Genomic DNA, 18,450 nt, shown 5'->3' with positions numbered 1-18,450 from the left:
GTCGGAGCTGAAAAGAAAGACTCCAATCAGGACTCCACCGAGCCACAGGATGGCGGACATCATACCACTGGCCACTCTGTTAATGACGACGTCGTAGTGCAGGGGGAGACACGTGGTGGCATAGCAGTCGTAGGGCATCACCTTGAAAACAAAATCCCCTGAAATGGCAAACAGGACCAACAGCAAGAGCTGAATCACAAAGTCCAGGAGGGGGATGGAGCTGTTATTAGTCAAGGAGATGGTGACGGATTTGGGGAGAGTGACGGAAATGGGGCAGAGGTCGAGGACAGAGAGGTGCCTGAGGAAGACGTACATGGCGGTGTGGAGGCGACGGTCGAGGGTGGTGGCAGCAATGATGAGGAGATTTACCGTCAGGGCCCCCAGGTAGAACAGGAGGCCTGCTCCAGCTGCAGCTCCCTGACCACGGAAAACCCAGCAGGCAGGAGGAATTCCCTCACCGTGGAGACGTTGGGCATTTTTGGGAGGCAGCATTGACTTTCTGCAATGGATGAGGGAAGAGCCAAAGTTAGAGTCAGTTGATGGAATGAGTGAAACAATTGACAGGACACTTAATGGTGATTCTCTATGGAGAGGAGACAGTGATTGAATTCAAAATTATCTCTGAGTTCACCGTGGAGACATTGAACAATTCTGGGAAATGATGTCGATTCCCTGCACAGGAAGTGGGAGGGAAGACTTCTATATTAAGGCATTGATGTTGTAGGAGAAGGAATAGGACTAAATCAATCAATTCTATTTATTGAGGACCTATAGAGAACACCAGATCCCTACCCTCAGGGAACTTCCATTCTATTGGAAGTGCCAAGCTTCGAACTGTGTACAAGCAGGGTGCTATTGGGAAGAAAACAGGCCTGGGAGTCAGAGGACCTGGGTTCTAATCCCAACTCTACCACTTGTCAGATGTATAGCCATGGGAAGGTGACAGTTTTTCTAAGCCTCAATTTTCTGGATAGTAAAATGAGGATTTGATTCCCGTTTTCCCTCCTACTTTGTCTGTGAATCCCTTGTGAGACAAGGACTGTGTCCTACCAGATTATTCTTAATCTACCCCAGCACTTAATACTTTGCTTGGAGCTTGGAACATCCTTGGTTGAGGAGACTGAAGCTAAAATGAATAGGGGATCGGAGAGGTCAGAGAACATAAGGCTATGAATATGACTGCCGTGAAATATTTTCTGTGGTTTTAGAGTCAAACAAGAAATGCCTTTATGCATAAATTAATCCATTTAGTGCAGAGAGAATGAGCCTGGTAGACAGAAGAACCTGGATTCTAATCCTTTCTTCACGCTTTGTCCCCTGTATGACCTAGGGTCAGTCACTTCCTTTCTCTGTGCCTCAGTTACATCATCTGTAAATTGGGGATTATTACTGAAAACACAATGTGGGGCACGGACTGTGCCCAATGTGATTAGTTTGTATCCACCCCAGTGTTTAGTACAGTGCCTGGCATATAATAAGCACCTAACGATACCATAAAACAAACAACAAAAACCGCACATATACATCAAACTGATTCCATTTATTCACATTTCTGCATTCATTACTGTACATACACAAACACAAGTATGTCTCATCATTCATCTAATCCTTTCCTAATGCATTGCTCAGCCTACGTCTTCTCCTTTCCTCAACCTCCTCTCATGACAAGTTGTGTTTTTTCACAAGCTACAAAAACTAACAATCGGCTTGAAGGCTCTCCACCCTATGGCTGCACATCACCCTCGTTCCATCGTTCAACTCGTCTTCTCAGTTCTCAAAGCAACTTTCTAGTTGTTACTCACGATCGACTTCCCCATTTCCATCCTAGACCGGGACTCCCTCCCTTAGCCACTCGAAATCAGAGGGAGCATGGGTATTCTCGAATTCTGAGCACTGCTAAAATCCCCTCCTCCTCCAATCAGCTTCCCCGATTCATTTCCCAGCCCTCTAAACCCACTTCGCCTAACTCAAGAGCGAATCAACAGATTTCTATCCTCATCTAGTGCAAAAGGCATGGGCCCAGGACTTTTCGTCCTGACTGTGAGCTCCTTCAGGGCATCATACACATCTACCAGCTTTGTTCTACTGTACTCTCCCAAGCATGGCTTAGTGAGAGACAGAGGGCTTTGGTTCAAATCCTGGTTCTATCCCTTTGCTGCTGTGGGACCTTGCACAAATAGATTCACTTCTCTGGGCCTCGGTTTCCTCATCAGTAAAATGACACGCAATAATTGCATATTCATCTTTACACTCTTTTTGTCCTTCTAGAAGGGGCACAGAATGTATCTCGTATGGCGTTATAAAGTGGATAGAGCACGGGTCTGGGAGTCAGGAGTCAGAAGGACCTGGGTTGTAATTTCGGCTCCAGATTATATCTGCTGTGTGACCATGGGCAAGTCATTTAATTTCTCTGAGCCTCAGTTACTTCATCTGTAAGATTAGGGGTTAAGACTGTGAGCCCCATGTGGAACAAGGACTGTATCCAACCTGCTTAACTTGTATCTACAACAGGACATAGGACAGTGCTTGGGACATAATAAGAGCTTAACAAGTACTAGTATTATTAGTATTACTCTCCAAGTGCTTAGTACTCTGAGAGCCCTTGTGGGTGGGTGTCGAAGTGGGAGGGGAGAGCAGTATCCATCCATCCTCGCCCAGACACTGAGTAGGGCCTGTGGGTGATACTGGCCCGAAGTACCCAGAGGAGCCGGGAGATATTGGGTGGGGACGGTTAAGGCCTCACAGTTCGCTGTCCTGCATTTTACATAGGAGGAAACTGACGCCCAGAGAGGCTAAATGACTTGCTCACAGCCACCCGGTAGACCAGTGGCGGACCCGAGTCTCCTGACAGCCAGTCCCACCCTCTTTCCAACGGACCACGCCACTCCCCAGTGGGTCAGGACAGTGGCTGCCCTGGGGCCTTCCCGTCCATACAGCTTACTTCGTTGGGTAGGTTGGGGATGGGTGCTTCAGAGAGTCGGAGGTGGAGGTCGGGGAACCGGTCTTCTACCTGCCTCCAATGGACTCTCCCCTTTACCAGGGCGCTGCCCGATAGGCAGGCTCACAGAACATCCCGTGGGGCGGGGGTGTCCCTGCAGTCTCGGACACTGGGCCTCAACGGCCTCCTAACCTCCCCTCTCCACTCTGTTTACCGCCAGGCAGAGCTCCTGCCGGTCCTGGCGCTGGTGAATGGGGGCAGCGAGAACGGGAAATAGGAGGAGCCACGGGAGAACGGGCATGTCGTGGAGGAGGAGGGGCACAGGGAGCTGGACGACGAGCAGGAGGTCATCGACATCCAGGGCACAGGGTTGTTACCGTCAAGATCTTCGCGCCGGGGACCGAGCCGTTTCCTCCACAGGTGTGGAGGGGCGATGGGAGGAGGAGGGCGGCTGGCCTGTGGCAGAGAGGAGAACCAAGATGGAGTCAGCGGTGGCAGCCGCCCTGGGCTGAGCCCCAGCCATCGCACCACTGTTGAGGAGAGTCTTTCGGCTAAGTCAACCCAGCCTGCCCAGGCCTGTGGAGTGAATTCCGGTGGGGAGGACCGGGCGTAACACCGGAGTGTGATGGCGGCCCGGGGTAAAGTCTAGCTAGACCCCCTGCCCCAGGCCAACCCAGCCCCTCCCCTCATAGACAAGGGCAATCTGCTCCTGCTCCTCCTCCTTCCATCCCCATGGAGGGGAGATCTTGGGGTCAGAGGCTCCGGGGCCGGATGGGAGCTGGCAGAGGGGGCACCCAGGCCGGACCCTGATTGTTGGCAATGTTGGTTGAAGATCTCTCCGCAGGAGAAGGAGCAGGAAATCCACCAGGTTCTCATGGACCGCCAAGACACCTACCATCGCACCTGCTTCTCCCTGCAACTGGACAGAAATATCCTAGACAACTTCTCTGAGTTCAAGACCATCGCGGGGCTGCAGGAGGAGGTCTCGTTCCGAGTGGTGGAAGGCAAGTCCTCCCCCTCATCCCACCCTGTCAGGTGCGGGGTCAGAGGGTGGGCGGCCAGGCTCCCCGCCGGGGGGGGAGGGAGAAGGGCTCATCCTGGGGCCTCGCGGGTCTGCATCTCTGGCCGGTGGGGGGAGATTCTGGGATTTCTTCCTCTTCTCCGTGTCCCAGGACTCCCCCCGCCCCGACCATCAGCCCCCTTCCTGCTGCTCTCCCCCTCGAGGTCCTCGAGGCCCTGATCCACGTGTACCACATCCGGGGCCTCCTGAAGAGCCTGGATCCGACCGACGCCTTCAACGGCATGGACTGCAACTCGCTGTCCTTCCTGAGCATCTTCACAGACGGCGATCTTGGCGGTAGGGAGAGGGAGGGCTTCCCCTGCCTTATCTGGACGCTGAGGAAGGACGCTGCAGGACGCTCATGGCGGCTTCCACCCCCACAGAGAGCGGCAAGCAGAAGAAGAAGGCCGGGAAGCTGGAGCAAATCTACTGCACGACCCGCGAGCACATCCTGCCCGGGAGCGAGGAGCACAAGGAGCGGTGGGGTGGCCGCGGGGACCGGATAAGGCGCCGGCAGGGCAACGGTACAGACCCCCGTTGGGCGGAGATTTAGGTGAAGGACAACAGCCTCGTCCGGCCTCCCCTGATGCCCATGTCCCTCTCCTCCCCGGTTCCTTCAGTTCCTCAAGGTGCTCACCAATACGGCGGGAAACCACCCCCCGGCAACCACAAGATGCACGGGGACCTGGTTTACCTGTTCGTGGTCACGGCCGAAGACTGCCATGTCAGCATCACAGCCTCCACTCGCGGCTTCTACCTAAACCAATGAGTGGGAGTCTTCTCGGACGGACTCTGGGCTCACTGCATCAGGGCAGGCGGGGTGGAAGGGGAGGTGAACGCGCCATGACCCCCTACAGGTCCACGGTGTACAGCTTCAACCCCAAGCCTTCCAGGCCAAGCTCCCTCAGCCACTCCCTAGTGGAGCTCCTCAACCAGATCAGCCCGGCCTTCAAAAAAAACTTTGCTGCCTTGTCGAAGAAAAGGTATGGAGGGGGTCCTCCCCCATCCTACCCCTGGGTGCAGGACGCCAAAGGCCATGGCCTTACAGCAGCCCCCACTTGAAGGGTGTGGCCGCCAAATGGTCCAGCGCGGCCCAGGGTCCAGTCCTTGGGGAGGGGGAAGGGCTTAGCATCGTGACTCCGTCCGTTCTCTCCGCATGGGGTGGGGAGGCGGTGGGAGCTGGGGCCCCCGAACAGCTGGAGAAAATTTGCCCATGTGTTGGATTGTGCTGGGGGATGCTGGGAGCCCCAGGTCTCGGTGAAAGGCCGGTATGGTGAGGAGCGTCCTCGTGCCCAGGGGCTGATGACTGTGCCCGCTCCCCTCAACTATGACTGCAGGGTACAGCACCACCCCCTCGAGAAAATCGCCACCCAATGCCAGATGTACAGCTGGACGGCTCCCCAGGCCCAGTAAGCCATGGACTGCGTTCGGGCTGAGGACATCTACACCTCGCGGCTGGGTTACAAGGAGCACATCCCTGGACAGGTGCCTGCCTGCCCGCCCTCCTAGCCCGCTTCCCCGTGTGTTCAGCACTCAGGCAGTCCCATGGCCTGTCCACCCTCCCTGGCCTGTCACTGCGGCTCCAGGTTGAAGTGGGCAGGGCCCGGGTCCAGCTCTGTCTGAGGGAGTAACTGTTGGGGTTTGGGTGGAGCAATGTCTGCCCTCCCCATCTCCCTGGCATGGAGCCCTGGCAGAGTCATGTCTTCGCCCCCCTGAAACCCTAGCGAGGTTGGCCTGCAGAGTGATGGCCTCCTGACCCTCGACCTCCCACCTCGCCTCCCCTACCCACCAGACTCAGAATTTGAACGGGGAGCTGCAGACTATGCTAGAGCAGCCCCGGAAGAACCTGCCCGAACGGCTGCTGAGGCAAAGAGCCATCTTCAGGGTATGGGGGTGGCTAGGGGCTGCTTCTGTGTGGGTGCGGGTTTGAGGGTGAGCAGCTGGCCTCAGCCTCCCCCCACAGAGCTTGAACCCACAGTCTGACCAGCAGCATCTGCCGCGGGGACTCCCTCCCAGAGCCGAACCCCTGCCTCCTCCAGGTAAATAGTGACGTCACGGCGTCAGCCACCCTGGGGGCCATGGGAGTGATCGACGGGATCGTGATGGTCATCAGCCCCAACGAGGAGACCAAGATGCAGATGTTCATCTAGAACATCCGCCTTCCCCTCTCAATGCCCCCGCCTTACCTCCTTCCTTTCCCCGCAGCACCTGTATATATGTATATATGTATGTACTTATTACTCTGTTTATTTATTTATTTTATTTGTCAATATTTATTCTATTTATTTTATTTTGTTAGTATGCTTAGTTTTGTTCTCTGTCTCCCCCTTCTAGACTGTGAGCCCAGGGTAGGGTAGGGACCGTCTCTATATGTTGCCAACTTGTACTTCCCAAGAGCTCAGTACAGTGCTGTGCACGCAGTAAGCGCTCAATAAATACTATTGAACGAATGAATGAATGAACAGCATCTTCTTCAGCCTAGATTTCGATAGGCGCGACCACTACAAGGACCTTGGGGACGACACGGCCGCCTATGCCACCCCGAGCCATGACCTGAACGGCATGCGCTCCTAGAGCACCGTGGACGTGGACGGCCTGTACACGCTGGGCACCGTGGGGGTGGACTAGCCCGGCTACGTATTGCACATAATAAGCGCTCAATAAATATGTTTCAAGATCAATTGATTGATAGGAAATTATACTGTGTCAACCTAGCCCAGTAGGCAGGAAAATTATGAGAGCAGGGACTACAACTTTTCTCACTATCTGTCTCCTCCCAACATTTGGGAAGAACTCTTACAGGGAGGAATTGCCGAGAGTGAGAGTTGTGGTCCAAAGCCGGTCGCACTCTCTCAGCCCTGCCTGTCATTTAGCCTCTTCAAGGGATTCTGGGATCCACTGAAAGCCAAATTGATAGTCCACAGTGCTGAAACTGTGCTGGAACACGGTAGCCCGGCGTATGGTTGGCAAGGTAGGAACGTTTGAGGAAGAAGGAGGAGAGATGTAAAACACTTCTCCTCCTGCTAGCACCCCTGCCTTGCTGGGGGCCGCACCCCTGGTCCAAACCCGAACGTAGGCCCCAGACTGGCTCCATCACTTCTATCCTCATTCTCGTGCCCCACACCTCTCCATCCCACTCAACCCTGGTCACTCTCAACGGGGCAGCATGTGGCTGGTCGCTGACCTATTCAGGGCTAGTCTGATACCCTCTATCCCCTCGTACTTCTGGATTCGTTCAGCCAGAAAGGAACAGAGAGGAGCCCTCGATCGCTCTCTGCTCCCCCTCAGACCCTGGGAAGTTCTCGAGACGGCCCCTATCCCTGTAGATAAACCAAGAGCTGCTACGAGTGGGATCCGTGGAGGATAACTCGGGGCCCTGCCGAGGGACCTCAGGGCCTGGACAAACCAAGCACCTCTGGTCACCTGGTTTCTGAGACTCCTGGGAGACAAGGGCTGTTTCCCGTGGAAACAGCAGCAGCTGCATTCCAGCGTCCTAAAGGTTCCTGTTTTCAACGACAGACTTTAGCCACTGTGAATGGTTTCACCTTTGTCTAATTCACAACCTGAAACACTCAATCTGTCAGTCAAGCAGCCAACTGTAACTTTTACTTATGGCCTTTGTGAAGCACTTACTATATACCAGGCACTATACTAAGTGCTGGAGTAGTTACAAGCTAATCAGATTGGACAGAGTCCATGTCCCCCGTGGAGCTCACATCTCAATCCCCATTTTACAGATGAGGGAACTGAGGCACGGAGAAGTTAAGTGACCCTGCACAAGGTCACACAGAAGACATGCGGTGAAACCGGGATCATAACCCAAGTCCTTTTAAATCCCTGGTCCCTGCTCTACCCACTAGGCTTCGGTGCTTCTTCTGATTTGTCCTGATTACAAATCCATTGAAGCACTGTTCATACTGACTATATAAACTGTACTCCTGAATCAAGCGTTCACACACTTTCTCATATTTACCTTCTCTCCTTCCTCCTCTACATAATTTATTCTGTGTCTAGCTCCCCAATTAAATCATAATCTCCTAGAGAGCAGGAACAATGCAATTTTATCTCTTTTCAACTCTCCTGAGAGATTACTACACTGCTTTGCACCCAGGATGTGATGAATAAATACCAATGATAATACTAATACTAATAATTATGGTCTTTGTTAATCGCTTATTATGTTTCAAGCACTGTTCTAAGTGCTGAAGTAGATACAAGGTAATTACGTTGGACACACACCCTATCCCACATGCGGCTCACAGTCTCAATCCCCATTTTACAGATGAGGTAACCGAAGCACAGAGAAGTGAAATGACTTGCCCCAGGTCATATGGCTGACAAGTAGCAGAACGGGGATTAGAACCTGCGACGTCTGACTCCCAAGCCTGTGCTCTGAATGGAACGATGGATGGATGGATAACGAATGGTTGGGAGGAAGGATGGAAGGAAGGAAGAGAAGACTAATTGAAGTGAGAGGACAGATTTGATGACAGATGAAGCTGCAGCCATCTTCTCTTGCCTTTTCCCATACCAGCTCCCATTTTCGAACTTTAATTCCCACCCGCAGAGTCATGCTAAAGAGTGTATCATTGTATTGTCATGGACATTACTAATAATGATATCATTATTGCTTGTATTAAGAAGTTGTTTGCCTAAATTGTTCCACTTCCTGAAATAGAAACAAAGGAATCAGTTCAGACACAATTCCTGTTACACAGGGGCTCAGAGTGTAAGAGCAATGGAGATCCTAGTGTTGTCAAGTCCATGCCACTAGGTCACAAAACAAGCCAGTGGCTGAGCTGGCATCAGAACTCAAGTCTCAATCAATCAATCGTACTTATTGAGCACTTAATCTGGGCCCAGCACTGTACTAAATATTTGTAAAAGTTCAATGTCATAGAGTTGGTAGACACGTTCCCTGCTCACAATGAGCTTACAGTCTAGAGCGATTCCCAAAGTTTTAGGCAATGATAAAATTGAAAACAAATTATGTTATCTGTTAAGTACTTGCTAGTGTCAAGCACATGTTCTAAGCACTGGGGTAGATACAAGGTAATCGGGTTGTACCTTGTGGGGTTCACAGTCTTAACCCCCATTTTACAGATGAGGTAACTGAGGCACGCAGAAGTTGAGTAGTTCACCCAAGGTCACACACACGACGAGTAGCAGAGCAGGGATTAGAAACCGCACCCAAAGTGGATTTACTGTACTAACCACTTGGGCAAGTTCAGTACACGTGTTGTTAAATACATTCCCTGCCCACAGTTAGTTTACAGTCTAAAGGGACTCCCCTTCCTTCATGCTATGATGCCTCCCCAAAACTGGATTGTCCATCCTATCTTACTTCAGTCTTAGCAACCTCCCTCCCAGACTTTCACAATTCATCAACGTCCAGCGTTTTCTGTGAACCCAGTAGGGCAGCTAACTTTCTGGCCAGGCCCAAGGGCAGTTCCTTGGTTAAGTGGTTGTGTGATAGTATTTGCACAAGGAAGGATACTTTTTGTCCCAGAGCGGAGTCTGGTTGAGTGACCCTTTTAGGATCCTGCTCATGGCGGCCTTCATGTCCCGGTCCCTCAGGCTGCAGATAAGGGGGTTCAGAGCTGGGGGTACCACTGCGTAGAACACGGACACCAGCAGGTCCACGATAAAGGAGGAGTCTGAGGGCAGCTTGATGTAGACAAATGCACCTGCAGAGAGGAAAACAGTGACGACGACAAGGTGGGGCAGGCAGGTAGAGAAAGTTTTGACCCGGCTCTCGGTGGCCTGCTTCCTCAGCATGGCCTGGAAAATGTGCACATATGAAACGATGATGAGAATGAAGCAGACGACGCCTAATGCCACCCCGGCAGTGACACACACATCGACAGCGACGTGATCCTCGGATCAGGTGATCTTCAGCAGGGAGGGGACGTCACAGAAAAATTGCTGGACGATTTTCTACCCTCAGAAGGACAGGGAGAAGGTCGGAGCTGAAAACAAGACATCAATCAGGCCCCCACGGAGCCATGAGGCGTTGGATATGTTCCCACAAGCCTCTCTGTTCATGACGACTCTGTTCATGACTACTTCCTAGCTCAGTGGGAGGCAGATGGCGACGTAGCGGTCATAGGACGTGGCCGTGAGGACCAACAGCACTGAGCAGGTACACCAGACCACGGAGAAGACCTGGGCGGCACAGCCCAGGAGGGAGATGGATCTAATGTCGGGCAGGGAGTCGTGGATGGATTTGGGGATGGTGACAGAGATGTAGCAGATGTGGAGGACGGACAAGATTCTGAGGAAGAAGTACGTGGGAGTGTGTAGGCGTCAGTCGAGGGCGGTGACTGCGACAATGAAGAGATTTCCCCGTCATAAGCCAGGAGGAGCAGAGTGGCGTGGACCAGCTGCAGCTCCCGGACCTCCGAGAATCCCAGCAGGAGGAATTCTCTCACTGTGAGGATGTTAGTCACTGGTAGGTGATGAAAACTCCCTGCACAGGACAAAGATCTTAATGAGGTGATTAAATCAACAGGAGTTTTGCCCGTGAGTCTACGGGAGGAACAGTTTAAGATATACTGGAAGAGAGTTATCAATTACAAACTAACCTAGAAATTGGTAAAAGACTTCCACGTAACTAGTACGGAATTCCCAAGGAGGACTGACACCATAATTCTCCAAGTGGGGACAAAAAGATGACAAAGATGCAAGAGGGGAAAGTAGTCAAAGTAATAGTAGCAGTAATAGCAGCAAATGTCCTAGTAGAAATTGTACTGTCAATCAATCAAGAAACTGTATTTCTGAGCATTTACTGTGTGCAGAGCACTGTACTAAATATTTGGGAAAAGACAATGTAACAGAGTTTGTAGACATGTTCCCTCCCCACAACAACCTTATAGTCCAAGGGGGATAAGGATGTTAATATAAAATAAATTACAGATATGTACAGAGACTGTAAGCTCGTTGTGGGTAGGGAGTGTCTCTGTTATATTGTTATATGGTACTCTCCCAAGCACTTAGCATAGTGGTCTACACACAGAGCTCTGCTCTGAGCTCAATAAACATTCATTCATTCAATCTTATTTATTGAGCGCTTACTGTGTGCAGCATGCTGTACTAAGGTGGTTGACCGACGGATAATAGTAATAACGGTGTTTATCGAGCCCCCGGTGGACAGAAATGCAAGGATATACTAAACCTACAAGGCAACCAGAAGCACACAAATTCATTCTCATACCCAAAATTACAGCTAAACATAAATAAATACAAATACATACTGCCCTCGCATGTATTCCTGCTCACTCACAGACCGGAGTTCTCCCACAGAAGAACAGTCACACAGTCAGTCGATAAATGCGAAAACTGCTTACTGTGTGCAGAGCACTGTGGTAACCACTTGGGAGAGTACAATACAAAGACATACGTAGTCGCATAAACCCAAAAATGTATCTAGTCACTTATTCGGCTTTTCCCTGAACCCTAAACCTGTTCCCTATGGAGAGATGGAGAACATTCCTCACTGTTCCCTATCCACATGTCCCATTTCCTTAAAGCCTGGGATTTTCTCCCTGATTCTCCTTCCCTGCCCTGAGCACGCGCACACACGCGCACACACAAAGCTGTGCGTCCAGAGAATTTGATTGCACCTGTCTCTATATGAGAAAAGTGAACTTCAGACTGAAGTCTGGCTAAACAGGGAAGGCTCTGGTGAGGGATCCCAAATACATAGGTCGCTTTGGGCTTGGCAGAGGGCTAGGAGAAATTATTAATTGATGGTATTTACTCAGGGCTTACTGTGTGTGGAGCACTGGACTAAAGCGTTAAGAAGAAGAAGAAGACAATCCAACAGACTTGGTAGACACGTTCCCTTCCCATAACGAGCTGACAGTCTAGCGGGATGGAAGGATGATGGCACATTGATGAAGGGACGATGGAGCGGTGATGGAGGGATGATGGAGGGACGATGATGGGATGTCAGCGAGAAAATGGAAGGGGTGTCCTAGAGAAAATAGCACATGAGTGCTGGTCCAGGTACAAAGACCATGCGACTACGAACATGAGCAGAGGAGGTGATTCTACTACTAGTGGCTTGTGCTGTGGTACCTGCCACTGACTCATCCCTGATGAAGCCTGCTTTCTACTGCTGCAATCCAGCCTGCAATGCTGCCCTGGTCTGAACTTCAACCTGGGGTTCGAGTGCGAGATTCTCCACAAATTCACTACGGGCTTCTGGTCTCTCATCGCCCCTCAATCCCCACCACAGAACGCACTAACCTGGACAGCGTGGGGCACGGGGTCGCCGTCCTCTGTCATTCTGGGCTGTTCCCCTCTCTCCCCTCGGACTCCTGGGTTCTGTCAGCCCAAGAGGGACATCGAGGAGCCCTCAGCCCTCAGCTCTCCTCTCTCCCGGGGACACCGAGATGCTTCTGCAGATGGACCCCGTCCCCAAAGATAAAGCAGCCGCCGCTCTGAGTGGAATCCCTGGAGGTCCGGATCGGGCCCCAAAGACCTGAAGTGACTTGCCCAATGTCATATACCAGATAAGTGGCAGAACTGGGATTAGAACCCAGGTCCTCTTGACTCCCGGGCCCATGCTCTTTCTACTAATCGACACTGCTTTCGATTTAGAGAAATTGTGACTCTGATCTGGTCATCTAATTCAATATTGAAATTTCCCTCATATTTCCCCTGCTCCTCTCCGGAGTCACCGGGCCTGTCCTGGGTTGTAGAGTATCTACCTCTGCTGAGAGAGAGGCTCACTCCATCTAGTCGGTCCTGGACGCTGGTGGTGGTGATAGATAGGACTGGGCGAGGGGTGAGAGCTGTCAGGATCGTTGCTCCCCCTCTTGGCTCTCCAGATGGCTGTGCCATCCCATCAATCAATCAATCAATTGCATTTATTGAGCGCTTACTGCGTGCAGAGCACTGTAATAGGCGCTTAAAATCGTAGTCGGCAGGATTCGAACCTGCGCGGGGAAACCCCAATGTATTTCTAGTCCATCGCCTTAACCACTCGGCCACGACTACTACATCAGATGACGGCCCGGTTATTTCCTGGGAAATTCCCTGTGGGAGGACGGGCCCGGGGCTTTGTTAAGACAGCTGACCGTCCGGGAATCTCGGAAGGCCGGGATCATGGGCTCCTTGTGGTCCCGGCCGCCACAACCTAAATGACTGTCCAGTCCCACGTGGTTCCCACTCTGGGTTTCCTTCCTGTGACAACATCAACAGACTAATCATCATCCCTTTCTTTGATTAAAGATAGTGCTCTGGTTAAGCTCTGAGGTTGCATCTTCATCCCATGCGAGGGCTTGGGACCACCTGAAATTAGCAGCAATCCATCTTGGACATTGTCCTGTAGACTGTAAGATCATCATGAGCGGGAAATAGTATATCTACCAACTTTGTTACACTTTTATATTGTACTCTCCCAAGCGCTTAGTGCCAAGGTCTGAACATAGTAAGCGCTCAATAAATACGATCGATCGATTGATATGCATTATTTTCCCCTATTAAATTCCTATCTGCATTCTCCATTCCTCCCAAGCTCACCATTTCACTGTGCCTCCTTCCCAACTTCCCCCACTCAGACCCCTACCTCAACACCTTTCCCACTCTCGGAATTCCCTCTCCTTTCATATCCACCTGACAACAGGGTGATCTTCAAAACCCTTTCCTGAAACTCTATTAAATCCACGGAACCATCCCTGAATATTTCTTTCATAATAGTACATGGTAAGTGTTTACTATTTTCCAGGGACCGTTCTAAGCACTGACCACAGGGCTTCCCATCTTCAAAACTCCTACCTGAAACTCTATTACATCCACGTGACCATTCCTGATTATTTTATTCATAACGGTAAGTGGTAAGTGTTTACTATTTTCCAGGGACCGTTCTAAGCTCTGAGGTTCATGCAAACTAGTCATGTTGGACACACTCCCTGTCCTGCATGGGACTTCCAGTCTTAGTCCCCATTTTATAGATGAGGAAGTTGAGGCAAGAAGTGAAATGACTTGTCCAAGGTCACACGGCAGACAAGTGGTGTGGGTGGAATTAGAACCCGTGTTCTCTGACTTTTAAGTCCACGCTCTATCAATTGGGCTATGCTGCTTCCCTGAGCTTCCTTGTCTCAAGGTGCATAATTGTCTCGGTCTGGGCCTGTGTAAAAAGCCCCCCTTCCCATTCTTAATAATAATAATAATAACAATAATAATAATTGTGGTATTTGATAAGCGTTTATTTTGTGCCAGGCACTGTACTAAGCGCTGAAGTGAACAGAAGCAAATTGGGTCAGGCAGGTCCCTGTCCCAGATAGTCTCACAGTCTCACCCCCTATTTCACCGATGAGGGAACTGAGGCCCAGACAAGTGAAGAGTCTTGCCCAAGGTCACGTAGCATGAAGGTAACAATCAATAGGTCTTTTAATGAGTTGTATTTTCTGACATCTTCTGGTTGCAAACCTAGAGAAAATGAGAAATGACTCCAAATCCATCCTAAGACCCTCCCCCGGGATGCCTTGGTGGCTCAACCCAGAGAAGCAGCATAAGAAACAGTAACTATCATCTCTACGCTGATATCAACTATCATCTCTACGCTGATGACACCCAGATCTACATCTCTGCCCCTGCTCTCTCCCCCTCCCTCCAGGCTCGCATCTCCTCCTGCCTTCAGGGAATCTCCATCTGGATGTCCGCCCGCCACCTAAAGCTCAACATGTCGAAGACTGAGCTCCTTGTCTTCCCTCCCAAACCTTGTCCTCTCCCTGACTTTCCCATCTCTGTTGACGGCACTACCATCCTTCCCGTCTCACAAGCCCGCAACCTTGGTGTCATCCTCGACTCCGCTCTCTCATTCACCCCTCACATCCAAGCCGTCACCAAAACCTGCCGGTCTCAGCTCCGCAACATTGCCAAGATCCGCCCTTTCCTCTCCATCCAAACCGCTACCCTGCTCATTCAAGCTCTCATCCTATCCCGTCTGGACTACTGCACCAGCCTTCTCTCTGATCTCCCATCCTCGTGTCTCTCTCCACTTCAATCCATACTTCATGCTGCTGCCCGGATTATCTTTGTCCAGAAACGCTCTGGACATATTACTCCCCTCCTCAGAAACCTCCAATGGCTACCAATCAATCTGCGCATCAGGCAGAAACTCCTCACCCTGGGTTTCAAGGCTCTCCATCACCTCGCCCCCTCCTACCTCACCTCCCTTCTCTCCTTCTACTGCCCAGCCCGCACCCTCCGCTCCTCCACCACTAATCTCCTCACTGTACCTCGCTCTCGCCTGTCCCGCCATCGACCCCTGGCCCACGTCATCCCCCGGGCCTGGAATGCCCTCCCTCTGCCCCTCCGCCAAGCTAGCTCTCTTCCTCCCTTCAAGGCCCTGCTGAGAGCTCACCTCCTCCAGGAGGCCTTCCCAGACTGAGCCCCTTCTTTCCTCTCCCCCTCGTCCCCCTCTCCATCCCCCCGTCTTACCTCCTTCCCTTCCCCACAGCACCTGTATATATGTATATATGGTTGCACATATTTATTACTCTATTTATTTATTTATTTATTTATTTTACTTGTACATTTCTATCCTACTTATTTTATTTTGTTGGTATGTTTGGTTTTGTTCTCTGTCTCCCCCTTTTAGACTGTGAGCCCACTGTTGGGTAGGGACTGTCTCTATGTAATGCCAATTTGTACTTCCCAAGCGCTTAGTACAGTGCTCTGCACATAGTAAGCGCTCAATAAATACGATTGATTGATTGATTGATTAAAGCTTAGTGGCAAGAGCCCGGGTATGTGAGGTAGAGGACGTGGATTCTAATCCCAGCTCTGCAACGTCTCTGTTGCGTGACTCTGGGCAAGCCATTTAACTTCTCTGAGCCTCAGTATCCTCAAATGAAAAATGGGGATTAAGAATGATAATAAACATAATGGTCATAATAATAATCGTGGTATTTGTTAAGTGCTTGCTATGTGCCAAGCAGTGTTCTATGGGCTGGGGTAGATACAGCATAATCAGGTTGTCCCATGTGGGGCTCACAGTTTTAATCCCCATTTTCAAGATGAGGTAACAGACACACAAAAGTTAAATGACTTGCCCAAGTTCATGCATCAGCCAAGTGGTGGAGGCGGGATTAGACCCCATGTCCTTTGACTCCCAAGCCTGCACTGTTTCCACTAGGTCAGGCAAATCCTGTCAAATTCCCCAGGGAGCAGGGATACAACGATCGGGCTAGTATTTTTGGTTTCTCTGGAGTCGTTTTTTTCATTAGATATTATTTGAACGGATTCCTTTCCATAAATTCCCTTTCGTGCCAAACCTCATTCCCCTTCTCCTCCCCTGTGTCCTTGAGCTGTAAGATCTATTCACACCCCCCCGAAACCTCTAGGCCAGCTAGTCAGTGGCTCGGTGACCCAATGGGTCAACAACAGAGGTGGTCGGGGCCCAAGTGACCAACGTGTCAAATAATCTCCATTAAAATGTCTTGAAGGCCTCAAGTGTTGTAATAAACAGGAGATATATCTGCATGAAGTAAACCTCTCCTTTCTCCACTCAAATAGTTTCTTTTCAGGCCCTGAAGACCTTACGGAGAGAAATCAAAACAGATTTTTTTTTTGCGTGAAACAGATTTCTCCCTTCACCACGAATATACTCTATTCATTCTCATTTCAGAGGCCTCGAGGTCCTGAAGTGAACTGTTACACAGGAGGTGTTTCTTCAGGAAGCCAATTTCTCCTTTTCAAGTTCATACATTTTCCCTTTAGGTCTTGAAGACCAATACGTGGAAAATTATGAGGTGAGTTTTCATATCAAGAAATTTCTCCTTTTTGAACTCCAAAAATTACCTTCTCTGGCCCTTACACAGAGAAACAAAAACACGAGATTGTTTGCATGACGAAAACTTTTCCTTTCTCAACACACATATTCCCTTTACAGGTCTTGAAGACATTCATTATGAGAAATCAAAGTAGGAGATGGTTTGCATGAAGCAAAGTTCTCTATTTTCAACTGAAACATTCTTTTTTTCAGGCCTGGAAGACCTTTAGAAATGTAAAAGCTGGAGATGGTACACATGCAGCATATTTCTCCATTTTCACATCAAATAGTCTCTTATCTGGCCTTGAAGACCTCAATAGTGAAATAAGGGATTGTGGTTGTTTACATTAAGAAACTTTTCTCCTTTCCCACTTCAAATATTCTCTTTTGTGGCATTGGAGACCTTATACAGAGAAGTAAAAGCTGGAGATGATTTTTTCATGAAGCAAATTTCTCCTTTTGCATCACGATTCTTCTCTTTCCTGGCTTTGAAGACTTTAGGGTAGAGAAATAAAAGCTGGAGGTGGTTTGCATGAAACCCATTTTCTGTTTTCCCGCCAGTATTTGCTTTTGAGGTCTTGAAGACCTTATTGAAGGTATTGAAGGTATTGAAGTACAATACTGGAGATTCTCCTTTTTACAACTCCACATAATCTCTATTAATTCTCAAATTAAAGGCCTTGAAAGCCTGAGGTGGAGAAATGTACAAGAAGTATATCTAGTCGTGAAGGTCTGCCTTGAAGACTTTGTATGTATAAGTCAAAGCTGGGGATGGTTTGCATGAAGCAAATTCTTCCTTTTCCACCTCAGACATTCTTTCTGATGACCTTGAAGACTTAGGTTGTTAAGTAAGCAGGGCATTTTTTGCATTACGCAAAAGTCTCCTTTTTTTAATGCCATACAATATCTCTTCAGGCCTTGAAGATCTTAGAGAAATAAAAGATAGAGTTGGACTGCATGAAGCAAATATAGCTCTTTTCACCTCAAATATTCTCTTTGGAGGCCTTAAAGACCTAAGACCTTACAGATATAACACCTGGAGATATTTCCTATGAAGTAAACTAAGCATTTTTCACCTCATATTTTCTCTTGGAAAGGCCTTAAGGTGGACAAATGAGTAGGAAGTTTTTTCATGAAGCAAAATTATCCTTCTTTAACCTCATATATTTTTTTTAATTCCTTGAAGATCTGATTTAGAAACCTGAGAGCAGGAAATTGTTTTGCCCAAAGCAAATTTCCCCCTTTTCACTTGAAATCTTCTCTGAGGCCCTGAAGGCCTTGGAGACATACAAACTGGGGATTGTCTGCATGAAACTTTCTCCCTTTTCCAGTAAAAGCTGGAGAAGGTTTGCACGATGCAAATTTCTGCTTTTGTACCTCAGATATTCTCTATTCATTCTCAAGTACAAGGCTTTGAAGAGGAGTCGGGCACAGGACCTGTATCTGCCCTTTTAGGTCTGCCTTGTATAGAGAAGTAAAAGCTGGAAATTGCTTGCATGAAGAACATTCATCCTTTTTCACCACATTAATTCTCCTGGATGGTCCTGCAGCCCTTAGGTTGACAAATAATCAGGGCATTTTTTTCATAAAGCAAAAGTCTCCTTTTATAATGTCATATACTATCTCTTCAGGCCTTGAAGACCTCAGAGAAATGAAAGCTAGAGTTTG

General features: G+C 49.5%; 1 non-coding gene and 1 pseudogene across 1 annotated transcript; one reads left to right on the top strand and one right to left on the bottom strand.

The window, feature by feature from the left end:
- The first annotated feature begins 313 nt into the window (after positions 1-313).
- On the top strand, positions 314-6,626 carry LOC119921571 (annotated as a pseudogene).
- Positions 6,627-12,919: 6,293 nt separating this feature from the next.
- On the bottom strand, positions 12,920-13,001 carry TRNAS-AGA. Its single transcript has one exon. It is a non-coding gene; the product is annotated as a tRNA-Ser (tRNA).
- Positions 13,002-18,450: the final 5,449 nt, after the last annotated feature.

Source organism: Tachyglossus aculeatus (genome assembly GCF_015852505.1).
Source record: "Tachyglossus aculeatus isolate mTacAcu1 chromosome 12 unlocalized genomic scaffold, mTacAcu1.pri SUPER_6_unloc_3, whole genome shotgun sequence".
Lineage (NCBI taxonomy): Eukaryota > Metazoa > Chordata > Mammalia > Monotremata > Tachyglossidae > Tachyglossus > Tachyglossus aculeatus.
Note: the sequence above shows the minus strand (reverse complement) of the source record. Positions and strands in the feature narration are given on the sequence as shown.